The following is a 24865-nucleotide window of genomic DNA, read 5'->3' on the forward strand; positions in this document are numbered from 1 at the left end:
CTTGTGCCATGGAAATTGAATTTCATCACACTCCCTGCTATTTTATTAATTATGATAGTATTATCCATTTACTGAAGATGGTTTTCAAAGTCAAACAAAAATGGATCAAATTACTGAAACTGCTGAAATCAGTGTGTTCTTCCTTAGATTTTGGAATAAACTAAAATTTGCCATGATATAAATTCTCTATAAGAAGAGATGACTTGGGGCACCTGGGGGGCTTTGTTGGTTAAGTGTTCAACTCTTGATTTCAGCTCAGGTTATGATCTCACAGTTTGTAAGCCTGCTTGAGATTCTCTTTCTGCCCCTCCCTCCACATGAGCTCTCTCTCTCTCTCTCTCTCTCTCTCTCTCTCTCTCAAAACAAATAAACACTAAAGAAGAAGAAGAAGAAGAAGAAGAAGAAGAAGAAGAAGAACAAGAACAAGAACAAGAACAAGAAGAACAAGAAGAGGAGGAGGAGGTAGGGGCACCTGGGTGACTCAGTCGGTTAAGCCTCCAGCTTTGGCTCAGGTCATGATCTCTCAGTTCCTGAGTTCAAGCCCTGCCTCTGGCTCTGTGCTGACAGCTCAGGGTCTGGACCCTGCTGGGATTCTGCGTCTCCCTCGCTCTGCCCCTCCTCCCTCATACTCTGTCTCTCTCTCCTCAAAACTGAACAAACATCAAAACGAAAAAATTAAAAAAAAAAAAATAAAAAGAAGAGGTGGCTTGAAGAAACACATGTAAGATTTTTTCTTAAATATAAATTAATATTCTTCAGGACTTATGTTTAATTTTTCCCAAAACTATTACTTCTTAATTTTAACAATGGAAAACATGCACTCAAGTAAGTAATCCTAAAGGCACTAATTTTTTTGGCTCTAACTGTGTATTCAATATTCCATACAAATTGGACAAAATATATCTCTTAAATTAGGCAGAATTATAAACTTGATTTTATGTCTTAGAAACATGATATTTAGAGGAGTCCAGGAAGACAAGATGTTAACATTATATGAATCTAGAGAAAGCACGTTTTTGAAAGCACAAACAGTTCTGAATGCTTGTATTAAGAGGGCAAGATTGAACTGGGATGGAGATATGCAGCATCCTTTGGGTTAGAAAAATCCCTTTAAAGATTTTTTTTAAATATATAAGCATATGTATATTAACAATGCATTTGGGGGGGATCTGATTAATTTTCATGGTAGCTTCCAAATATCTTGTCAAGCGTTTCAAACTGATTTGCTCAGTGTTCTGTTTACAATTGTAATTTGGGTTTGCCTTTATAAATTTAGATGCCCGGTAAATATTTTCTCTAACCTGGATTTAGAAAATATTATTTTTGAAAAACAATTATACAAGTGTAGACCTGTATGTCTATGTTTCCTGAACAATCGATTACTGGATCTATTTGTACATTAATCCAGTCTTTGGGAAGACAGATAAGCTATTCTGACATCTCTAATTCACAGCAAAGAAATAAAGTCAAATCCAATACCATTAATGATAGTACAAAAATATTGGTCACAATCTTCATTTTATAAATAATCATGGCTACAAATGAAACAATCTTTTTAATATTTGGGGTAGGGTTTTTTTTTTAACATATTTGAATGCATATCCAAGGACAGCAACAAATGTGTCATCTTTGTATTTCAACATTTTTAGTGTTAGGGATGAATTTATTTTACAGGATAGTCACTTACCTTGGCTCTGTTAGATTCACCCGTTATTTTATAATAGGTTTGGTTCAGCTCAACATCTAAATTCTAAAGAATTAGTTCTGCTCATTTCCATTTAGATGAGTACATGATTAAAGTACAATGGCACTCTGACTTCTTAGTATAAACCTTTATATTTTTAGATAGGAAAGTGTAATCTTTTTACATAGTTTAAAAGACTGAAATGTGGATGCCACTCAAATACTAAATATTTGTTTTAGTCCACATTTTCATTATGATGTACTTATATTCTCCAGTTTGTGAAAGTGCTTAATGATTTCTAGTAACATTTTTTTTTTAGCAGAATAGTATTTTAATTTTTATACAGAACTTGAAAATTAATAGCATATGACAAGAAACATGTGAAAGATAAAGGGGTAAATAAAACAATAAAATATAAGACGGGGTGCCTGGGTGGCTGAAACCACTGAGCCTCTGACTTCGGCTCAGGTCATATCTTACGGTTTGAGTTTCAAGCCCTGCGTAGTTCTCTGTGCTGACAGCTTGGAACCTGGATCCTGCTTTGGATTCTGTGTCTCCCTGTCTCTCTGCCCCTTCGCCACTTGTGCTCTGTCTCTTTCTCAAAAATGAAAGCAAACGTTATTATTATTATCATTTTTTAATCAGAATTGAGGATGTGAACTGAAATATTCAGAAAAAGGGGGGAGCCGGGATGACTCATTCCGTTGAGCGTATGATTTTGACTTAGGCTCATGTCATTATCTCAGGGTTCCTGGGTTTGAACCCCACATCAGGCTCCGCACCGGCAATGTGAAGCCTGCTTGGGATTCTCTCTCTGTCTCCCTCTCTCTGCCCCTCCCCCACTTCCTCTCTCTCTCTCTCTCTCTCTCTCTCTCTCAAAATAAAAATAAAAATAATCTTTAAAAACTAATTTAAATAAAATAAAATAAAATATTGGGAAACTTCATCATGCTCTGAATAATTTTTCAACTTTCCTAAGTATATACATATTTTCTCGTTCATACCAACATTATAATGGATTTCCCTTTGTCAAAAAATACATAAATTTGTAAATGCTCTTCTTATTCTCTATTAGTGACTAAGGAAAGAAATGGCCCCTTTGGTTGCTTGTTTTTTTTCTGTTTCAGTATTCTTTTCCTATGCATTGGATCACTACACCAGCATTTGAATATTCTGTAGAATCCCTCACCTTAAATAGAAAATCAAAGGAGGGGGTGAGGGGAAGACATCCAAATAATTAGCTTAGTCTTAATATCTGGTCCAGAAAATAACCTGATAGGCATTTTGAAACAGATATAGCCTTCTAAAATCCGGCAAAATTTCTTACTTGCCCTCTTTCTTTTATTCTTCCTCCCTTTCTTCTTTCCTTCTTTCCTTCCTTCCTTCCTTCCTTCCTTCCTTCCTTCCTTCCTTCCTTCCTTCCTTCTTCCTTCCCCCTAACCAATTGTTAGCCATTGTCTTCCTAGAACTGGATACTAAGTCTCTTCAAACCTACAATTCCTCATTGAATTTATGATTTGCAAATTCCTATCCCTATAATGCTGATATAACTATTCCTTTAATCTTTAGTTTGATTTTATACAAAATAAGGATAATAGCTATGGTAGGCATAGTGGTTGCCTATCCAACTTTCAATTTCTCTATTAGGTAATCAATTTTGTTCATGTTTTAAATCTCTTTCATTTGACTCACTGATAAATCCTGCTTAGTCTAAGCTACTCACTAGAATCTCATTCTCCTTGCCAGTGATAAGGTAGAAAAGATTATGAGACCTTGATCCTGCATAAGAATTAAAATATATCTTATTCACCATTATATTGTTATTCTTACTTATTCATATTTTGAAAACTGTGAAGGAAGAATTCTGGGGGAATTCCCCTCATTGAAAAAAGGAAGTCACACAAGAAAAGTTAGAGTTATATTTTCTACTATACATTCTCATGTTGACACACAATCAAAGCCATTTTACTCTCATGAAGAGAGGAAGCTTGGGAACAAAGCTGCTGAGAATTGCAGATTCAAAAAGAAGAGAAAAAATCTGGGTTTTTGATGATATCATTCAGCCACTGAATTAAACAACCCTGGGGGTCCCTGACTTCTAGAGCTTTTTATACAGGAATTATAATATAATATATATATTATTTTATTTATTATTTATCTACTATATTACATATATTAAATATAATATAATATAATATAATATAATATAATATAATATAATATATATAATATAATATAATTAATATAATATAAATAACAAATTTTCCTTATTGAATTGGGATTTCTTTTTTTTATGCAGAAGAATCATATCTTATGTAGCATTTACCCACAATTCTAGTAGGATGATTCAGTAATTTAATTCACATACAGCACATAGCAGAGACCTTGAGATATAAAATGCTAAAAAAAATGTAAAATGTTAGTATTAAATTTCTTCTAATATTATTGTTGTTGTTATCAGTATTAATTTTACTACTTCATATGGTCTAAGTAAATGTAAATTCCATGATAGTGTTATCATGTACTTTTGTAAAACAAAACAAGAAATATAACAAAAAAATTATATAGCAGTGAAGATAAACACAAATCATCTTATGTAATTTAAGCAACATCTTCTGGCTTAGAAATGTTTAAATGTGGAGGGTTTTAAATGCCTGCTCAGTTCTGTATCAGGTTATCCATGATCTGGATATATTCCTCATCCTTACGCTTCATGAATATTTTTAGTTAGGCTTGTATCTCGTCTTCATGCATTTTACTCAACAATGGCAGGTAATAATATAAAATTTAAGCAAGTAGTAAATATGACAATAAGATATTGATTATTTCAAATTTTATGTTTCTCACTCATAAAGGAATAAGCTTTTCAAAATAGGGAACCAGGTGGAAAAGATGTGATATTCAAAACCAAATATTTTATTTCAGTTATATTAAGTGTTATATTAAGTCTCTACAGTGTTATAGTACTTGACTCACTCTTGTAAATATTCGATCCTAATTAATTTTACTTAACAATAAGTAATTTCTTATTGATTTGAATGCCAGTGTTATGACAAGAGTGGTCAAAATTTCAAATAATATATGGGAAACTGAGCAGGTATGGAGCAAATCTAAGGTGAGAATGTTAAGCTTAATATAAGGACTGTACTGTCTAAATAACTCTATCAGAAAATCAGTGAAATAAAATCTATGCCATATAAGTAGTGAAGTAATTGTTGCTTCAATCTTACTGTAAATTAAATATAAATATCACTGATAAATAAATATTGTTATGTGGTTTGAGTTGGGTAAAGATGTATACAATTTTATAACATGGTCGTTGAAAACTAAAAAGCAAACAATTAAGTACATGACTACATTTGAGTCTAAGTATTTTGTTGTTATTGTGACAATAACTGGTAATTCTCCACATTTCAGAAATTATTGCCTAATTATAGTTTTCTTTGTTCCAACGAGATTTTTCAATGTAAAAATTTGACAAAAATTTTGATCATTAGATCATTAGACAAAGCTAGCATCAAGATACAAAATCATTTGTTTCATGACCCTTTGTACTAAGAGATAGGCATTATCACTTAGGTTAATTGAGCTTCCATTAAAACTGGCTTTCTATAATTCACACTACAAAATATAGATAAAAATAAAATGGATGGTTCTCAAACTGGCAGAATTGTACTATGCAATTTTAATAAGCTTATTTATATTAATTGCTAAGAAATGTATAAGGCAATGAATTTATTTTAATGGTGTCATTTATTCTCCTAACTAAAGAACTTGCATTATTGATAATAGGATGGAAACACCTTTCTACTTAAAAACAAATAATAGTTAATTGAAAAAAAAATACCTGAAGGTTAGTAAAAAGTAAGTGAAAAAAAATGGAGGATGTTTTACCCATTCACAGTTAATGAAATATTATATATATATTTTTTCTTTTCCATTGTTGCCCTCCTATTCTTATGTAATAAATAAAGTTATATTTCTACTAAGTACAATTTAGAACATCAAGAAGGAAATACACTCTACTTTTACTCTCCTTCTATGTTGAAAGTTTGTGTACTGGTACAACTTTCATTCACTTATTGTTAACTGATATTTTCTTTGCATTTTTTTATCAGTCTTGCTGAGAGTTCCTCTCAGGTTCCCATTGCTGCTATAACAAATTAACACAATTTTAATGGCTTAAAACATCACAAATTGATTATTTTACAGTTCTGAAGATCAGAAGTTCCTAATGGATGTCGCAGGCTAACGTTAAAATGTTTGCAGGGTCACATTTGTTCTGCACATTCTAGGAAAAAAAATCCATTTTCTTGCCTTTCTCAGCTTCTGAAGGCTCTCCGATCCTTGACTAATGGTTCCCTTTCATGATCAAAGCCTGAAATGAAATCATTCTGACTTTGCTTACGTTGTCACATCTCCTTCGGACAGACTTTTTGTCTCCCCCTTCTGCTCTCCCAACAAGGACCTTTGTGACTATGCTGGGCTCACTGTGGTAATCCAGATATTCTATCTCAAGATGGAAACGCTAAACTTAATCACATCTGCACTCTTTTGCCACGTAAGGTAACATGTTCACAGGTTCGGGGAATTAGCACATGTACATCTTTGGCAAAAATATTATTCAGCTACTACAGAGTTTACCAATTTTATTAAACTTTTTGAAGATTAGTACTTATGGCTATGTTATTTTTCTCTATTTTATATCTTTGATCTCTCGTCATTAAAATGTTCATCCTTCTTCCTCAGGGTTTAATTTCCTTTTCTCTTTATAGAATCTTACGATTGAGACTTAATTTATTTATTTATAAAACTTTTTTATTTAAATTATAAGTTGCATCCATAACTTGCCTGAATTACATAAATGTGGGTGCGATGAATTTCTATGTTAATCTTGTTCCAATATATTTTTAATTCTTACTGAATTTCCTTTTAAAAACTGGTATTTAGACACATACTGCTAATTCTCGACGCATAAGGATTTTCTCATTCTTCTTTTTTTTTTTTTTTCTTAAAGTTGTTTTATTTGTGTTATGGTCACAGAACATATAATCCTTTGTGATTTCATGAGACTTGTCTTACAACACTAACGACTGTATCTTGTAGCTATTAGATGTAATAGTCTACAAATTCCTTTTAGGTAAGTTAGATAATAATCTAGTTTAAAACTTCTGTATCATTGCTGATTTTGGCTTCTTTTTTTTATAATGAGAAAGTGGTGTTTAATATCGCCATAGTTGGGTGTGTATTTTTTGGCATCTACTGCTAATTCTTCTCCTATGTCACATTTTGCTTTAATTACTGCTTTGCTCCAGAAATTCAGCTTTTTGATCTTTAACTCTTCAAAATGACTTAAAACAATACAAATTGGCCATTGTGAAACAAGTGCCATTTGTTATTGTTTTGGCTTCTTTTTACTTTCCATTCATTCTCCTTCTGTGTGTGTTATATATCCACAATATTTTTATTTATTTATTTATTTATTTATTTATTTATTTATTTATTTATTTATTTTTTGCTTTAAAGAGTTAACAGTTATCTAATACATTTTTCAAATATTATTATATATTTAACTTCACAATTTCCCTTTCTAGTGATCTTCACTTTTTTTCTGCAGGTACATACATGCATGACTAAGTTTTATTGCTCATTTTTTCTTTTGTTTTGCTTTGTTTTACCGAACAAGCTGCAAATAGTATTTCTGTAGTCCAGCTCAGCTAGCAATACATTCTCTCTGTTCTTGTTTACCTGAAAATTTTATTAGTTAGCCTTAATTTTGAGACAAAATTATTATTAGATATAAAATTCTGGATTTACACATCTTTCCTATAAACTCATTAAATATTTACTTTTACTGTCTCTGGCTTCAATCGTTTTTGATGAAGGTAACGGTCATTATATCACTGTGCTAACATATAATGCATCTTTTTATTTTCTTGTTTTTCAGAACATTTCTTCATCTATAGTGTTTGACCATGATGTGATTCTTTCTAAATGTATTTTGTTTGTAGGTTGAAGAGCTTTTTTTTTTTAAGTTTATTTATTTATTTGAGAGAGACAGAGTCAGTGCAAGTGGAGAAGGGACTGAGAGAGAGTGAGAGAGAATCCCAAGCGGGCTGCATGCTGCCAGCTCAGAGACCGACATGGGCCCCGAATACTACACAGACTGAGCCACCCAGGCTCCCGGCTTGAGGAGCATTTTCTTTAATGCATTGTTTAGAACAATTTTAAGTTTACAGAAAAACTGAAAGATATTACGGTCAGTTCTCATAGGCCAAGCCCCAAGTCACATTCTGCATCCATCCTGGATCCCGCGGACCTCTTAAATGATTTTTAAAATGTGTTTATATTAATATTTACTATTTGGCCTATAAAACTCTATGGGGATTTATAAATGCATTGTGTCATGTATGTAGAGTAAAAGTATTTTGCAAGATAGTTTTTTTTTTAATGTTTATTTTTGTTTTTGAGAGACAGAGAGAGAGAGAGAGAGAGGGAGGGAGAGACAAAGCATGAGTGGGAGAGGGGCAGGGAGACACAGAATCCAAAGCAGGCTCCAGGTTCTGGACTGTCAGCACAGAGCCCAACTGGGGCTCTGTCCCACGAACCAGGAGCTCATTTTCACTTCATGACCTGAGCTGAAGTCAGATGTCTAATCAACTGAGCCACCCAGGCACCCCTGCAGGATAGTTTGAACACTCTAAACAAATCCCTGGTGCTTTGGATTACCTTTGCTTGTTTGTAAATATCAGTCGACTCAATTTGTGTGCTTCTATTCCTGGGCTGTTTATATGCTTCCACTGATCTACATTTCTGTCCTTGGGCCAAAACCATGCTTTTTTCATCACAGTGGCTTTACAGTAAGTCTTAAAGTCATGAACTACAACTTTGAGGGCACCTGGATGGCTCTGTCACTTAAGTGTCCTAATTCGCACGTTTTGATCTCGCGGTTTGTGAGTTCCAGCCCCACATCTGGCTCTGTGCTAACAGCTGAGAGCCTGGATTCTACTTGAGATTCTTTGTCTCCCTCTCTCTCTACCTCTATCCGCTCTCACTCTGTCTCTCAAAAATAAATAAATATTAAAAAAAATTATAAACAAACAAACACATATTTTGAACTACAACTTTGCTCTGAATCTTCTATTATTGTTTTGCCCCTTCTAGGTCTTTCTCCTTTCCACAGTAACTTTTTATTTAAGTTTCTTTTTTTTAATATTTATTTACTTTTGAGAGAAAGAGTGCAAGTGGGGGAGGGGCAGAGAGAGAGGGGGACCCAGAATCTGAAGCAGGCTCCAGGCTCGGATCTGGCAGCACAGAGCCTGAAACCAGGCTCGAACTCATGAACCATGAGATCATGACTTGAGCGAAAGTGAGATGCTTAACTGACTAACCACCCAGGTGCCCCCACAGTAACTTTTTATTAGCTCGTCAATATGATAGCTTACTGGAATTTTGATTGGTGTTGAATGGAATCTGGAGATCCAGTTAGAAAGAGTAGACATCTTAGTGATACAGTTTCTTTCAATTCATAAACACAGAATTACTCTTGATGTATTTAATTTTTTATTCATTTTACTAGCATTTTATACTTTTCTATATATGAATCCTATACATATTTTATTAAATTTATACTTAGACACTTAATTTTATGGTATATAAGTGGTATTTTAATTTCAAACCTCATTTTTCACATATCTATATTTGTGAAATAGATTAATATTTATGAAATATATGTATTTATATATTTATGAAATATATATTTATTCAGACATCTCTGTCATGAGAGAAAGAAGACAGTGAGATAAACATTTATAGTATATTATACAAAATGCATATACTAAACCATATTTTCTGTGACCCTGTTATATTCCTTTATTATTTCTAGGATTTTACTAGAATTGTATTTAGTCTTCTACATAGACAATCTTGCATGTGGATAAAGACAGTTTTATTTTATCTTTTCAGATTTGCACATAAACTTTTTCTTGTCTTAATTCACTGGCTAAAAACCCAATTAAAATGTAGAGTGGGAAGAGTGAGAGAAAATATCTTCCTTTTATTTGTATTTTAGTGGGAAAACATACAGTAACTCAATATTAAATATAAGTATATCTCTTTGTGTTGCTTTTATTTGGTTTTGCTATCGTGGTAATGTTAATGTCACAGAACAAGTTCCCTCCATTGCTATTTTCTGGAAGGGATGGTAGTAAGAAGTATCATTTCTTCTTTAATTGACTGGTGAAATTCTCTAGCAGAATTATTTGGGTTGAAAGTTTCCTTTTTGGAAGGCTGTCAATTATTGATTCAATTTCTTTAATAGATGTGAGCCTAATGAGATTATTTATTTCTCCTTCTTGTGTAAGTTTTAACCATCTGTTGTCAGTCAAGAAATGTTCTATTTCATCAAAGTTATCATAAATCTCTTCATAAAGTTATATGTATATGTTCATAACATATGTATATGTTCATAAAGTCATCATAAAGTTATCATAAAATTATCATAAAGTTGTTCCTTTATGATAAGTACGTTCCCTTCCCTTCCCTTCCCTTCCCTTTCCTTCCCTTCCCTTCCCTTCCCTTCCTTCTTTCTTTGTTAGCCTGGCTAGAAATTTATAAATTTTGCGGGTCTTTTCAGAACACAACTCTTTAGTTTCACTGATTTTCTTTATAATTTTTCTGTTTTCAATTTCAATAACTTATGCTCAAATATTCATTCTTTCTTTTTTTATTTCTATGTAAACTAATCTTAAATTTCACGTCATTCTTTAGTTTCCTGAGGTGGAGCTTAGGTTATTGATTACAGATCTTCCTTCTTTCCTAATATATGAACTTAATGTTATAAAATTTCCCCACAATATTGTTTCTCTATATAAATTTTGACATGTTTTATTATTAAATTTGATGTAATTTATTTTTTAAGTTCCTCTTGAGACTTTCCTTGACCCACGAGTGATATAGAATAGTGTTATTTAGTTTCCATATATTTGGAAAATTTTCTAACTATCTTTTGTTAGTTCCTTCTACTTTAATTACACTGTAATCCAATAACATATTTTGGATTATTTCTATGTTTAAATTTGATAAATGTGTTTTGTGGCCCATGACGTGGTCTTACTAGTGAATGATACATTTGGGCTTGTGCATTTTTTTGCTGTTGGAGGAATATTCTATAAATATCCATTATGTTAGAATGATTGATACTGTTCAGGTCCAACTACGTCCTTTTTTTGTGTCTGCTCAATCTATCAGCTTTACTTTGCATATGTTGACAGATTGAAGTCACATTTTACACTTTAGGGTTATAATGTCTTTTTGGAAAATTGGCACTTTGTTAATATGTAATGCCCCCAATTTTTTCTTGGTAATTTTGTTTATTCTGAAGTTGGCTTTGTCAAAATGAATACAGCTAGTCCAGTATCCTTTTGATTTGTGTTAGCTTGATATATCTTTCTCTTTCCCTTTACTTTTTTTTTCTCTTACGCTTTATTTTTAGAGCAGTTTTAAATTTATGGAAAAATTGAGTGTTCAGAGTACATATATATTCCCAATTCCTATATCCTTCAGTATTCCCCATTATTAACATTTTGCTTTGATGTGGTACATTTGTTGTAATTGATAAACTTAAAGTGACATGTTGTTATATACTAAAGTCCATATTTTATAGGATTCACTTTCTTTGTGATTCTATGAGTTTTGCCAAATACACAAAACTATGTACCCATCATTACCATATCATGTAGAATAATTTAACTGTCATAAAAATTCCCTGTCCTCCAACCATTCAGACCTTGCCTCTCTCCTACCTAACCCATGGCATTCACCCATCACTCCATTTTTCACTGTGATTATGAAAAATTCCAGATTTTCTCCAAACTTAAAATGGCATATCACACTTTAATACATGGAGGGAAAATATCATTAACATAATTTATTTTTTTCAAATATCATCACTCTTGGTTTATGGCACTCCTAAATGTTTGATAATAATAAAGCATCTTGTCTCTGAGACTTGCTTGCCTGTGTTTAACTCACATAAGAACTTTTGAAAGAGACCACAGGCTTCCAACTCTTGTGCTGGACAGAGCCATTATTATTATTATCTTTTTGTCTAAAGTTATTTCCTTTCCCAATTATTCTTGTGACTTGTGCCCTGTGTGGCTGCATGATACCAATGTTGAGAGCTCATTACTTATTCATTCTCTGCTCATCACCACTGCCCCCATGGTGTGAGGCAGCATCTGTTATGCACTCCTTGCTCAGGTCACAGGATTACTCTGTATAGACACTTACTCTGGGCTAAGTGTGGTTCTTGAGTGCATCAGAGGGGCTCTTTAGCCCTAGTTTGATGTTTTGGACTTATTGGTATTGTGGAAGTTTTGTGGAAATCTTATAACCTAGAGATGCTATGGTGTTTGCTTGTTTGTTCATTTATTGGTTTGAAACTTGAGTAACACAAAATCTTATTTTTCTGCTTAATTCCCAAAGATTGACATATGGGTGAGTCAATTTGTCCCTTTAGTGTATGCAATATACTAACACATCAACATGCTTCTTCTTCCTTACTAGTCTTTGCTGTCTCCATTTAGTACCTACATGGCAAGAAAGATGTTCTATGAGTTTATCTCAAGCTTTACTTGAAAGAGGTTTAAAAAAAAAAAGCTAAATACTAGAACTATCCATAATGTCAACTACTTATAAGGGGTATAGATACAGACACAGATGTACAGGGTACCTGGATGACTCAGTTGATTAAGCATCTGACTCTATTTTAGCTCAGATTATGTTCTCATGGTCTTGAGACTGAGCCTGGCATCAGGCACCACACTGGGTGTGCAGCATTCTTAAGATTCTCTCTCTCCCTCTCCCCGTTTCTCCCCCACTCACTTGCTTGCTCTCTCTCTCTCTCTCACTCAAAAAAAAAAAAAAGATACAGATATACATGTGCGTATCTCTTTATATGGATTTATCTAAATGTTAAGATTATTTTTATAGTGAAATGTTAAGATTTCAAGTAACTTTTCCCTTATAAGGATTTCCTAATGTTCCCCAAAATATTCATTTAATTATAAAGGGGGATATATAATCTAACGTCCTAAGTATTTATATCAATATTGACATTAAATTCCAACTCTTCATTGATCACTAAGTGTATAAACAATGAGATGTGCAAAATTGTACAATTATATTAATAGCTTTAGATACAGATATTGAAATCTACATGCAAGAAAATGCATGCAAGACAATAAACAGGTAAAACAATTAAAGTGATAAAAATTATAATAATATCACAATGTGAAAGGAATGTTTATATTGAATTAAGTTAAATTTTACTCACTAAATGTGAACATCAAAGATCTTTAGTTTCTTTCAGTTGGACAGAATTGATCAGAGACTTGTATTGTTGGTAATGATTTTGTAGAAAGACGCCTTTAATTTTCTGTAAAGTAATACCATACAGTAGGTAAATTCAATCAATTTTATGTAATTTGCCTCTTTGTAAATAACCTTCAAGCCTGAGAGAAAGGAAATTTTTTAAAATGAATTTTAAATGATCTGAGTGTCTCTTGTCAAGTATATAAAATTAATCCACACCATTTAACATAATAATTCATTTAGTTAGCAAGAATTTTTCTGACCCATTGAAATCCAAGACCATTATAGTGCTGTTGATGATTCATAATGCTAAGGCATTAAGAAATGAATTCTTTAACAGAAAATCTAGATGACAATGAGATTGCATGAATAACAACTGAAGACACTAATTCTAAAAGCAAAGTAGTTATTCTGGCTATAATTTCTTATAGTTTGAAACATAAGATAGACATTTTCTTTCTCAATAGTGAAATGTATATATATAATTCCTGTTATTATATAACAAAGCTGCTTAACATTAGTTTTTGAACAATATTCTTGGATGTATGTTTGCCAATAAATTTCTGAATCACAATACCCAGTTTCATTTCCTCCTACAGAGGAATATTTTACTCTTCTGATGAGGCTGTATTCTTCCTAAAGGTTTTTTAACCCAGTGAGAAATTGAACCGGGATCTGGAGAAGTTTTCTCCATCAGTTGGGCATGAATATTTGTGTAAGTTACCTCGTCCTCATCTGGGCATGATTTCCCCATTTTTATGTTTCTTATGTTTTGCTTACTCAAAGAAACAAGCCTTTGTTTCCTCCCTCACTTTAGAGAGGCCGTTGTATTTTTGTCCATGTTGATACAAATTTTGCCAGCCTCTTAAGCAGACTTCAAAATAATACTTGTTTTCTGCCTCACTTTCACCTCCATGCCCTTTGATGACTGCTTCCCAAATGTATGAATCTTTCTGGAGTTCACTTATACAAATCAGAATTCCTCCAAGATTATTCCAAAAATTTTTAAACTTTCATGAAGTTTCTAAATCAATTAGAGCATATCTATTCTCTTTACAGACTTACTCATACCATTGCTGTTATCTTGTTTGCTTTCCTAATTCTTTGTTGGTTTATGCTTTTTTATTTTATAACTTTATTGTTATTATAGTGAGTCTTGAGGGGTAATGGAGGTAAACACATATGTTCAATCCAACTGTCTTTTCCAGATGTCTTTTATTGTTTTTTTTTAATATATTCAGTTTCAAATTACTTTGTATATCTTTACAAAATTAATGTTCCATTACTTTCTCCATGTCTTGCTTAATGAATTTTAAAGCACCACTAGGATCTACAGGACAAGATGCAAATAACTTTCTTCTGGAACCACTTTCTGCCACAGTGCTTGATTCCTATTTTGTCAAACTTGACATTGACCATTTCCATCCACAATGGCTAATGCCACACCACCTTCCAGATCACTCTTACTTTTTTCTCACCATTGTCTGGACACATGTGCTACTCCCACTTCCAGTGTGGGTTTCTGGAGGGCTTAATTTATTTGTTCAAAGTCAAATAACGCTAAGTGCCAGAGTCATCATTTGTACCTAAAACCACTGATTTCAAAGCACAAGTTACACCACGATGCTCTGTGACTGTATGTTCAAGTCTGAAATCCTGTGGATTGCACCTCTACTACATTAATACGTTGTTTAACAGATAAGCTATCAACTTGAGTTTTTCTCTACTAAAAATTCTCTGTCTTCCCATTATGCAAGTAAACTTATATGTATAAGAGAAAGAAACAGGGGCGCCTGGGTGGCTCAGTCGGTTGAGCGGCCGACTTCCGCTCAGGTCATGATCCTGCGGTCCGTCTAAAAGTTCTGCCTCTGACGCTAAGGATGAAAATTTACAGGTAGAAATATTCAAAATTTTCTGTGTGACTTGAGTATTTGAGTCTTTTTCAATTCATTAAACTCCTGAAAATGCTTCCCGTTTTGAGGGTCGGGGATTCTACTCAAGCAACTGTGTCTCTACCACATGAAAATTAAAGAATGAAAGTTTATTTTTCTGGATTCAAACGCAAGGTCAAATGTCCCAGTTTTCTGCTTAAAAAGTCCTGCAGACAATATTGCAACCAGCTGGGCCATTCCAGTCTGAAGTGTGCACACTATATGGGGAATTTCTGAGAATGCTGGGTTGTGACAAGAGTAAATATAGAAAGTTGTATATATGATCGAATTATACATCACCAAAGTACAACTGTAAAATACATGAAAGTCAAATCATCGTGAAAGGTCTTCAATGTTTACTTCAAAGATTGTGTTTATGTTGAATATCTGTGTAGATCAATAATAATCCTGGCATTTTTACTGACTGTTTTGTCAAAATTATGTTTTGACAAATTCTTAAATATGTAATGACGGTTAGCTCATTTTATTATTTAACATATAGATATGTACTCAGAGATGTAAAGAACATCCTTCAAGTATGATTAGCTGTCTCTTGGAAGGAATCAGATTGCAACTGCACTGTTGGAGATCTGTATAGTTCAACATACCTACTCTGGGGAGAAGGATACCTCAACATTCTGAGATAGAAATAATCCATTCTGTTATTAAGGGACTTCAGAAAATATTTCAAAAGAGCCCAAATAACACCTTGTCAAATTTTTAACACTTGTTGAACTAAGAAAATATTTTCTATATAAAAATGTCCATTGTGTATATCTCTAAATGCTATTATTATAATCCTCAACAGAGAGGAAATTAGCAGAACTCAATTTTAAATATAATAATCACTGCTACCTGTGGCCTGTCACTGATTAACTAATAATTGTATATCATTAAGAATGCTAGTATTTTTGGGGCGCCTAGGTGGTGCAGTCGGTTAAGCGTCCGACTTCAGCTCAGGTCACGATCTCGCGCTCCATGAGTTCGACCCCCAGGGAGTTCGAGCCCCATGAGTTCTAGCCCCGCGTCGGGCTCTGGGCTGATGGCTCAGAGCCTGGAGCCTGCTTCCGATTATGTGTCTCCCTCTCTCTCTGCCCCTCCCCCGTTCATGCTCTGTCTCTCTCTGTCTCAAAAATAAATAAACATTAAAAAAAATTAAAAAAAAAGAATGCTAGTATTTTTTTAATTGTTTTACATTTATTTACTTTTGAGAGACAGAGAGAGACAGAGTACAAGTTGGGGAGGGGCAGAGAGAGAAGGAGACCCTGAATCTGAAGCAGGCTCCAGGCCCTGAGCTATCAGCACAAGGCCCAATGTGGGGCTCGAACTCACAAACCATGAGATCATGACCTGAGTATAACAGCAAGCAATATAAATCTACTCTCAAGAGTGAACTGCATCCTCCATTCATTCTACTATGTGGTGTTTATGACACGGGTCATGTTTTGATACATTTTTCTTGTGCACAGAAAAAGTGATGTTTTAATGATTAATGAAGCAGAGTCATATCATCTTTCCCAATCAAGAAATCTGATATATTTGTTAGATGACATGTAGGTAAACGTCAAAGTATAACCCTTAAAGTTACCTCTTATCAAAAAACAATTATACATTTATGTTGAACCAAGATAATATCTCAATGGCAAATTATTGGGAAAAAAATTATTTTTACAGACATGCTGTCCTCAATATGTAGTAATATTTTCTACCCCATGTTGATGGACCACACACTGGACTCTAAACCCGTATCTTTCTATAATAACACTGAATGTAAATGGATTAAATGCGCCAACCAAAAGACATAGGGTATCAGAATGGATAAAAAAACAAGACCCATCTATCTGCTGTCTACAAGAGACTCATTTTAGATCTGAGGACACCTTTAGATTGAGAGTGAGGGGATGGAGAACTATTTATCATGCTACTGGAAGCCAAAAGAAAGCTGGAGTAGCCATACTTATATCAGACAAACTAGACTTTAAATTAAAGGCTGTAACAAGAGATGAAGAAGGGCATTATATAATAATCACAGGGTCTATCCATCAGGAAGAGCTAACTATTATAAATGTCTATGCGCCAAATACCCGAGCCCCCAGATATATAAAACAATTACTCATAAACATAAGCAACCTTATGGATAAGAATGTGGTCATTGCAGGGGACTTTAACACCCCACTTACAGAAATGGATAGATCATCTAGACACACAGTCAATAAAGAAACAAGGGCCCTGAATGATACATTGGATCAGATGGACTTGACAGATATATTTAGAACTCTGCATCCCAAAGCAACAGAATATACTTTCTTCTCGAGTGCACATGGAACATTCTCCAAGATAGATCATATACTGGGTCACAAAACAGCCCTTCATAAGTTTACAAGAATTGAAATTATACCATGCATACTTTCAGACCACAATGCTATGAAGCTTGAAATCAACCACAGGAAAAAGTCTGGAAAACCTCCAAAAGCATGGAGGTTAAAGAACACCCTACTAACGAATGAGTGGGTCAACCAGGCAATTAGAGAAGAAATTTAAAAATATATGGAAACAAACGAAAATGAAAATACAACAATCCAAATGCTTTGGGACGCAGCGAAGGCAGTCCTGAGAGGAAAATACATAGCAATCCAGGCCTATCTCAAGAAACAAGAAAAATCCCAAATACAAAATCTAACAGCACACCTAAAGGAAATAGAAGCAGAACAGCAAAGGCAGGCTAAACCCAGCAGAAGAAGAGAAATAATAAAGATCAGAGAAGAAATAAACAATATAGAATCTAAAAAAACTGTAGAGCAGATCAACGAAACCAAGAGTTGGTTTTTTGAAAAAATAAACAAAATTGACAAACCTCTAGCCAGGCTTCTCAAAAAGAAAAGGGAGATGACCCAAATAGATAAAATCATGAATGAAAATGGAATGATTACAACCAATCCCTCAGAGATACAAACAATTATCAGGGAATACTATGAAAAATTATATGCCAACAAATTGGAAAACCTGGAAGAAATGGACAAATTCCTAAACACCCACACTCTTCCAAAACTCAATCAGGAGGAAATAGAAAGCTTGAACAGACCCATAACCAGCGAAGAAATTGAATCGGTTATCAAAAATCTTCCAACAAATAAGAGTCCAGGACCAGATGGCTTCCCAGGGGAATTCTACCAGACTTTTAAAGCAGAGATGATACCTATCCTTCTCAAGCTATTCCAAGAAATAGAAAGGGAAGGAAAACTTCTGGATTGATTCTATGAAGCCAGTATTACTTTGATTCCTAAACCAGACAGAGATCCAGTAAAAAAAGAGAACTACAGGCCAATATCCCTGATGAATATGGATGCAAAATTCTCAATAAGATACTAGCAAATCAAATTCAACAGCATATAAAAAGAATTATTCACCATGATCAAGTGGGATTCATTCCTGGGATACAGGGCTGGTTCGACATTCGCAAATCAATCAACGTGATACATCACATTAACAAAAAAAAAGAGAAGAACCATATGATCCTGTCAATCGATGCAGAAAAGGCCTTTGACAAAATCCAGCACCCTTTCTTAATAAAAACCCTTGAGAAAGTCGGGATAGAAGGAACATACTTAAAGATCATAAAAGCCATTTATGAAAAGCCCACAGCTAACATCATCCTCAACAGGGAAAAACTGAGAGCTTTTTCCCTGAGATCAGGAACACGACAGGGATGCCCACTCTCACCGCTGTTGTTTAACATAGTGCTGGAAGTTCTAGCATCAGCAATCAGACAACAAAAGGAAATCAAAGGCATCAAAATTGGCAAAGATGAAGTCAAGCTTTCGCTTTTTGCAGATGACATGATATTATACATGGAAAATCCGATAGACTCCACCAAAAGTCTGCTAGAACTGATACATGAATTCAGCAAAGTTGCAGGATACAAAATCAATGTACAGAAATCAGTTGCATTCTTATACACTAACAATGAAGCAACAGAAAGACAAATAAAGAAACTGATCCCATTCACAATTGCACCAAGAAGCATAAAATACCTAGGAATAAATCTAACCAAAGATGTAAAAGATCTGTATGCTGAAAACTATAGAAAGCTTATGCAGGTAATTGAAGAAGATATAAAGAAATGGAAAGACATTCCCTGCTCATGGATTGGAAGAATAAATATTGTCTAAATGTCAATACTACCCAAAGCTATCTACACATTCAATGCAATCCCAGTCAAAATTGCACTAGCATTCTTCTCAAAACTAGAACAAGCAATCCTAAAATTCATATGGAACCACAAAAGGCCCCGAATAGCCAAAGTAATTTTGAAGAAGAAGACCAAAGCAGGAGGCATCACAATCCCAGACTTTAGCCTCTACTACAAAGCTGTCATCATCAAGACAGCATGGTATTGGCACAAAAACAGACACATAGACCAATGAAATAGAATAGAAACCCCAGAACTAGACCCACAAACGTATGGCCAACTCATCTTTGACAAAGCAGGAAAGAACATCCAATGGAAAAAAGACAGTCTCTTTCACAAATGGTGCTGGGAGAACTGGACAGCAACATGCAGAAGGTTGAAACTAGACCACTTTCTCACACCATTCACAAAAATAAACTCAAAATGGATAAAGGACCTGAATGTGAGACAGGAAACCATCAAAACCCCAGAGGAGAAAGCAGGAAAAGACCTCTCTGACCTCAGCCGTAGCAATCTCTTACTTGACACATCCCCAAAGGCAAGGGAATTAAAAGCAAAAGTGAATTACTGGGACCTTATGAAGATAAAAAGCTTCTGCACAGCAAAGGAAACAACCAACAAAACTAAAAGGCAACTAACGGAATGGGAAAAGATATTTGCAAATGACATATCAGACAAAGGGCTAGTATCCAAAATCTATAAAGAGCTCACCAAACTCCACACCCGAAAAACAAATAACCCAGTGAAGAAATGGGCAGAAAACATGAATAGACACTTCTCTAAAGAAGACATCCGGATGGTCAACAGGCACATGAAAAGATGTTCAACGTTGCTCCTCATCAGGGAAATACAAATCAAAAACACACTCAGATATCACCTCACGCCAGTCAGAGTGGCCAAAATGAACAAATCAGGAGACTAGAGATGCTGGAGAGGATGTGGAGAAACAAGAACCCTCTTGCACTGTTGGTGGGAATGCAAATTGGTGCAGCCGCTCTGGAAAGCAGTGTGGAGGTTCCTCAGAAAATTAAAAATAGACCTACCCTATGACCCAGCAATAGCACTGCTAGGAATTTACCCAAGGGATACAGGAGTACTGATGCATAGGGGCACTTGTACCCCAATGTTTATAGCAGCACTCTCAACAATAGCCAAATTATGGAAAGAGCCGAAATGTCCATCAACTGATGAATGGATAAAGAAATTGCGGTTTATATACAGAATGGAATACTACGTGGCAATGAGAAAAAATGAAATGTGGCCTTTTGTAGCAACGTGGATGGAACTGGAGAGTGTGATGCTAAGTGAAATAAGCCATACAGAGAAAGACAGATACCATATGGTTTCACTCTTATGTGGATCCTGAGAAACGTAACAGAAACCCATGGGGGAGGGGAAGGAAAAAAAAAAAAAGAGGTTAGAGTGGGAGAGAGCCAAAGCATAGGAGACTGTTAAAAACTGAGAACAAACTGAGGGTTGATGGGGGGTGGGAGGGAGGGCAGGGTGGGTGATGGGTATTGAGGAGGGCACCTTTTGGGATGAGCACTGGGTGTTGTATGGAAACCAATCTGACAGTAAATTTCATATATTAAAAAGTAAATAAATAAATAAATAAATAAATAAATAAATAAATAAATAGAAATGTGTGTAATGAATTTATTCCCGTTCTTGGGATTTCTTGCTATGGCAGGCAAGGCGAGAATGACCTGGGAGTCACAGAGCAAGAGTGTGGGGTCCCACCCTCAGAACAACCTGAACCCAAAGTCAGTGGTCTACAGCTGCAGTCTTGAAATTATTAGGAATGTTCCCTTTGAATTTGTATTTTGTAAGTGAATTCTGTTATAATAATGGTGCATGTGTTGGGAACTTGAAGACTCAACTTGCAGGGGCCCACCACTTGTTTCTTCATGGCCTGGGATTCTATATCCCATGGGCTCCAGCCTCACTGCCCTCATCCAGTGATCTCTGTCCTCCACTCCCTGTGTGTGTCCGCACCCAGGGTATTGGCATTGGCAGCCTCTGTCCTATGCTAGCATTGCCAAGGTGGGTTTGGTGGGTGACTCAGCCTAACGGAGCCTCTTTCCAGCTCCTAATCCAGTTACTGAGGACACTGGAGCATGGAGGTCTTTGGCTATTATGATGCCAGAAGATGTAATTTTCAGTGGTGGGACTACTGCAAATGCCCTGGAGAGGATCCATGGTTTTCTAACATAGCCATACATGCTACAGCAGAAATTCGCCATGGAGAAAGCATCACAGAGTGAAAAGAAAGGATCCCAAACGCTAAAGATGCTAACAAAGCAGAGCGAGGGGATATTATGCCTTGCGACAGGGTTCCCCATCCACTTTTATAAGATTGGCCCCACCTCACCATTTCCTCATCCAAAAAATGAGGTTTTCCTCTTTAATATTTTGTGCTCCTTCCAGTTTTATTACTCTGTGATTATGTTTCTTAAGGCATAATAATAGGAGGAGAGAATGAGCTTAAGTTCAGTCTGCCTTTTCTGAAAACTCACATATGTGGATAGTATATGTGTACACATATTATATATATATGTGTATATATATATATATATATATATATATATATATGGTGCTAGCCTATTTATTTTTGTTTCCATAAACTCTCTATTACAGCAAAGTTAGTTTCTGCAGTACTTCCCACAAAGTCTTGCTCTGTGGTCAAAAAATTCTTATCACTTTTAATTTTTTTCAAAATAAAATTAGATTCTCTCTCTCTCCCTCTCCCCCCTCCCTTCTCCACAATAAAATTACTGCTGTTTATTTCTCCCAATTAAAATTTTATTTCTTCCTTGTCTTTCAACTTACATTCACGATCCTCATATTTTATCACTTAAACATTTTTTTTTTCCCAAATTCATACACCCAGAGTCTTTAATACACTGGGGAGGGCTTGTGAAGAGAAGACTGGTAAAGGCTGGTTTAAGGTGAATATGCTTATGGCATATTCGAATGGAAAAGAAGGAAGTCTAAAACTTAGGGGAGGAGATGGAGTTGGAGACAGAAATGAAAGTCCTCAGAAAATACTTTATGTGACCTCAGTGTTTAGATATTTTTCTAGGGAGAGCATACAGATGAAGAAGAAGAGATGAGAGCTTAGGACATAGACCTATGGACATGTCGCTTAAGGACATAGCAGAGGAAACAAATGCATCAAAGGACACTGTAGGAGCACCTGGGTGGCTCAGTCAGTTGAGCATCTGACTCTTGACTTTGGCTGAGATCATGATTCCAGTGTTGTGGGATCGAGACCCACATTGGGCTCTGTGCTGAGTGTGAAACCTCCTTAATATTCTCTCTCTCTCTCTCTCTCTCTCTCTCTCTCTGCTTTCTTGCCTCATGCATGTGCTCTTTCTCTCTCTCTCAAAAAATAAAAGGACACTAAAAAAAATGAGCTTTGTAGTGGGAACAGAAATCACAGAAACAATTTCAAAAAAAAAAACAAAAAAACAAAAAAACAACAACAAAACAAAAACAGAAAACAAAGATGAGTGAGTAACAACGAAAACTCAAGAAAAAAAAATCAAGCAAAATGGGCTCATCAAGTGTGTCAAATGCAACGATCAAGTCAAGGATAAAGAACAGTGTAATAATTACAGGTGGTAGAAAAACGCTAGTTATTTGTGACTTGGGTAAAAATTATTTCAGAACTTTGTGGAACCAAATTTGTTGAGGGAGAGAATAGGGGATGTGATGAAGTATGGAGACAGTCCATTTATACAATTCTTACTGTGAAGTTTTGTTGTAGAAATTAGCAGAAATATAAGCCAGAATATTATGTGCATTCAAGAGACTGTTGTTAATTTTTTGTTTTATCACTGAAGGTAGGTGATATTACATATGTATATATGATGACAGGGAAAGAAGCTAATGACTGTAAGACAATGTCTGTAAATGTAAGAAGGAATGAACCCCAGACACAAGTTGAATGGCTGGGCTAAACGCGGGAGTGCTACCTTTCCCAAGTAATAGCAGGCGTAGCAGAGTATGTGGATTCGGATCCTGTAGACTGGACTCACATACAGTAGTTACCCCTTATCTGTGTTTTCACATTCCAAGGTCTCAGTCATTCACAGTCAATCATGGTCAGGAAAGAGATGATCGTCCTCTCGATGTATGGTCAGCAGGTCAGTAGGAGCCTAACCCTACATCACAATGTCTTTGTCACTCACCACACTTCATCTCATCATGTAGGCATTTTATCATCTCACATCTTCATTAAAGAAGAGCAAGTTCAGGAGCACCTGGGTGGCTCAGCTGGGTAAGCATCCGACTTTTGGCTCAGATCATGATCTCACCGTGCATGGGTTCAAGCCCCCATGTTGTTCTCTGTGCTGACAGCTCAGAGCCTGGAGCCTGTTTCAGATTCTGTGTCTCCCTCTTTCTCTGCCCCTACCCTGCTTGCTCCTCTCTTTCTCGCTCTCTTAAAAATAAATAAAAACAGAACAAAACAAAAAAGAACAAGTATAGTACAACAAGATATTTTGAAAGAGAGACCACATTCACGTAACTTTTATTGTGGTATACTGTTATAATTATCCTATTTTATTATTTATTATTATTGAAAACTCTTCCTGTATCTAACTTACAAATTTAAATTTATTATAAGTATGTATGTATAAACATAGTTTATGTGGGTTTCGGTGCTGACAGTGGTCTCAGGTATCTACTGGGGATCTTGGAATAGATCCCCAGGAGATAAGGAAGGACTACTGTACTCTTCACCCACTTTGTCTATGAACTATGGAAAAGAACAGGTGGTAGTTAGCAATGTGAGAGTGAAACATTCCTCATGGGGAACAGAAAATACCACATGCAAGATAATTGTCTGGATTTCTGGAGTTCGGATTTGAGAATGCTGTCATAAATTGGAAATAAATCCAGTCATCACAGTTAATCTGACAATAGTCACCTGCTCAGATACAGATTCATAGAATGGATAGCTGGGTTTTACCGGAGGGCCATGTTTTGCCAGAGAAAAACAGTAGAAGGGAGAAGATTCAGGGGTGGGAGAGGAATAAAAAGCAAAGAAATCAGTGCTTAGAGAGCTGCTCCCTGCAACTGAAGCCAGGAAATAAGATGAAAATGTAACAGGGTGTCGAGGGTCCATCTCACATCCCAATTCTAATGTAACCTCAGGTCCAGTGACCAGGTCACGTGCATGCTGATGGTTTCCTATTCCAATGTCATTTTTTCTTAGTCCATTTGCCTCAAAGCTTTCTCTAATACTTAAGTTTTCTCCATGTATCTTCAGCACTGTGTGACATCAAGTGACAAGAGTTGAGCCAACCAATGCAAACCTTATCAGTGAATATATGGAGTCAGTGGGTAAAATCACACATTTGTACATCCTTCAATGAAAAAATTCTAAAGTGTGCCTTCTGTTGGTGGGAATGCAAATTGGTGCAGCCTCTCTGGAAAACAGTGTGGAGGTTCCTCAGAAAATTAAAAATAGACCTACCCTATGACCCAGCAATAGCACTGCTAGGAATTTACCCAAGGGATACAGGAGTACTGATGCATAGGGGCACTTGTACCCCAATGTTTATAGCAGCACTCTCAACAATAGCCAAATTATGGAAAGAGCCGAAATGTCCATCAACTGATGAATGGATAAAGAAATTGCAGTTTATATACATAATGGAGTACTACATGGCAATGAGAAAG

This window comes from Panthera pardus, unplaced genomic scaffold, assembly GCF_024362965.1.
Source record: "Panthera pardus isolate Hobbes unplaced genomic scaffold, ASM2436296v1 HiC_scaffold_2, whole genome shotgun sequence".
Classification (NCBI taxonomy): Eukaryota; Metazoa; Chordata; class Mammalia; order Carnivora; family Felidae; genus Panthera; species Panthera pardus.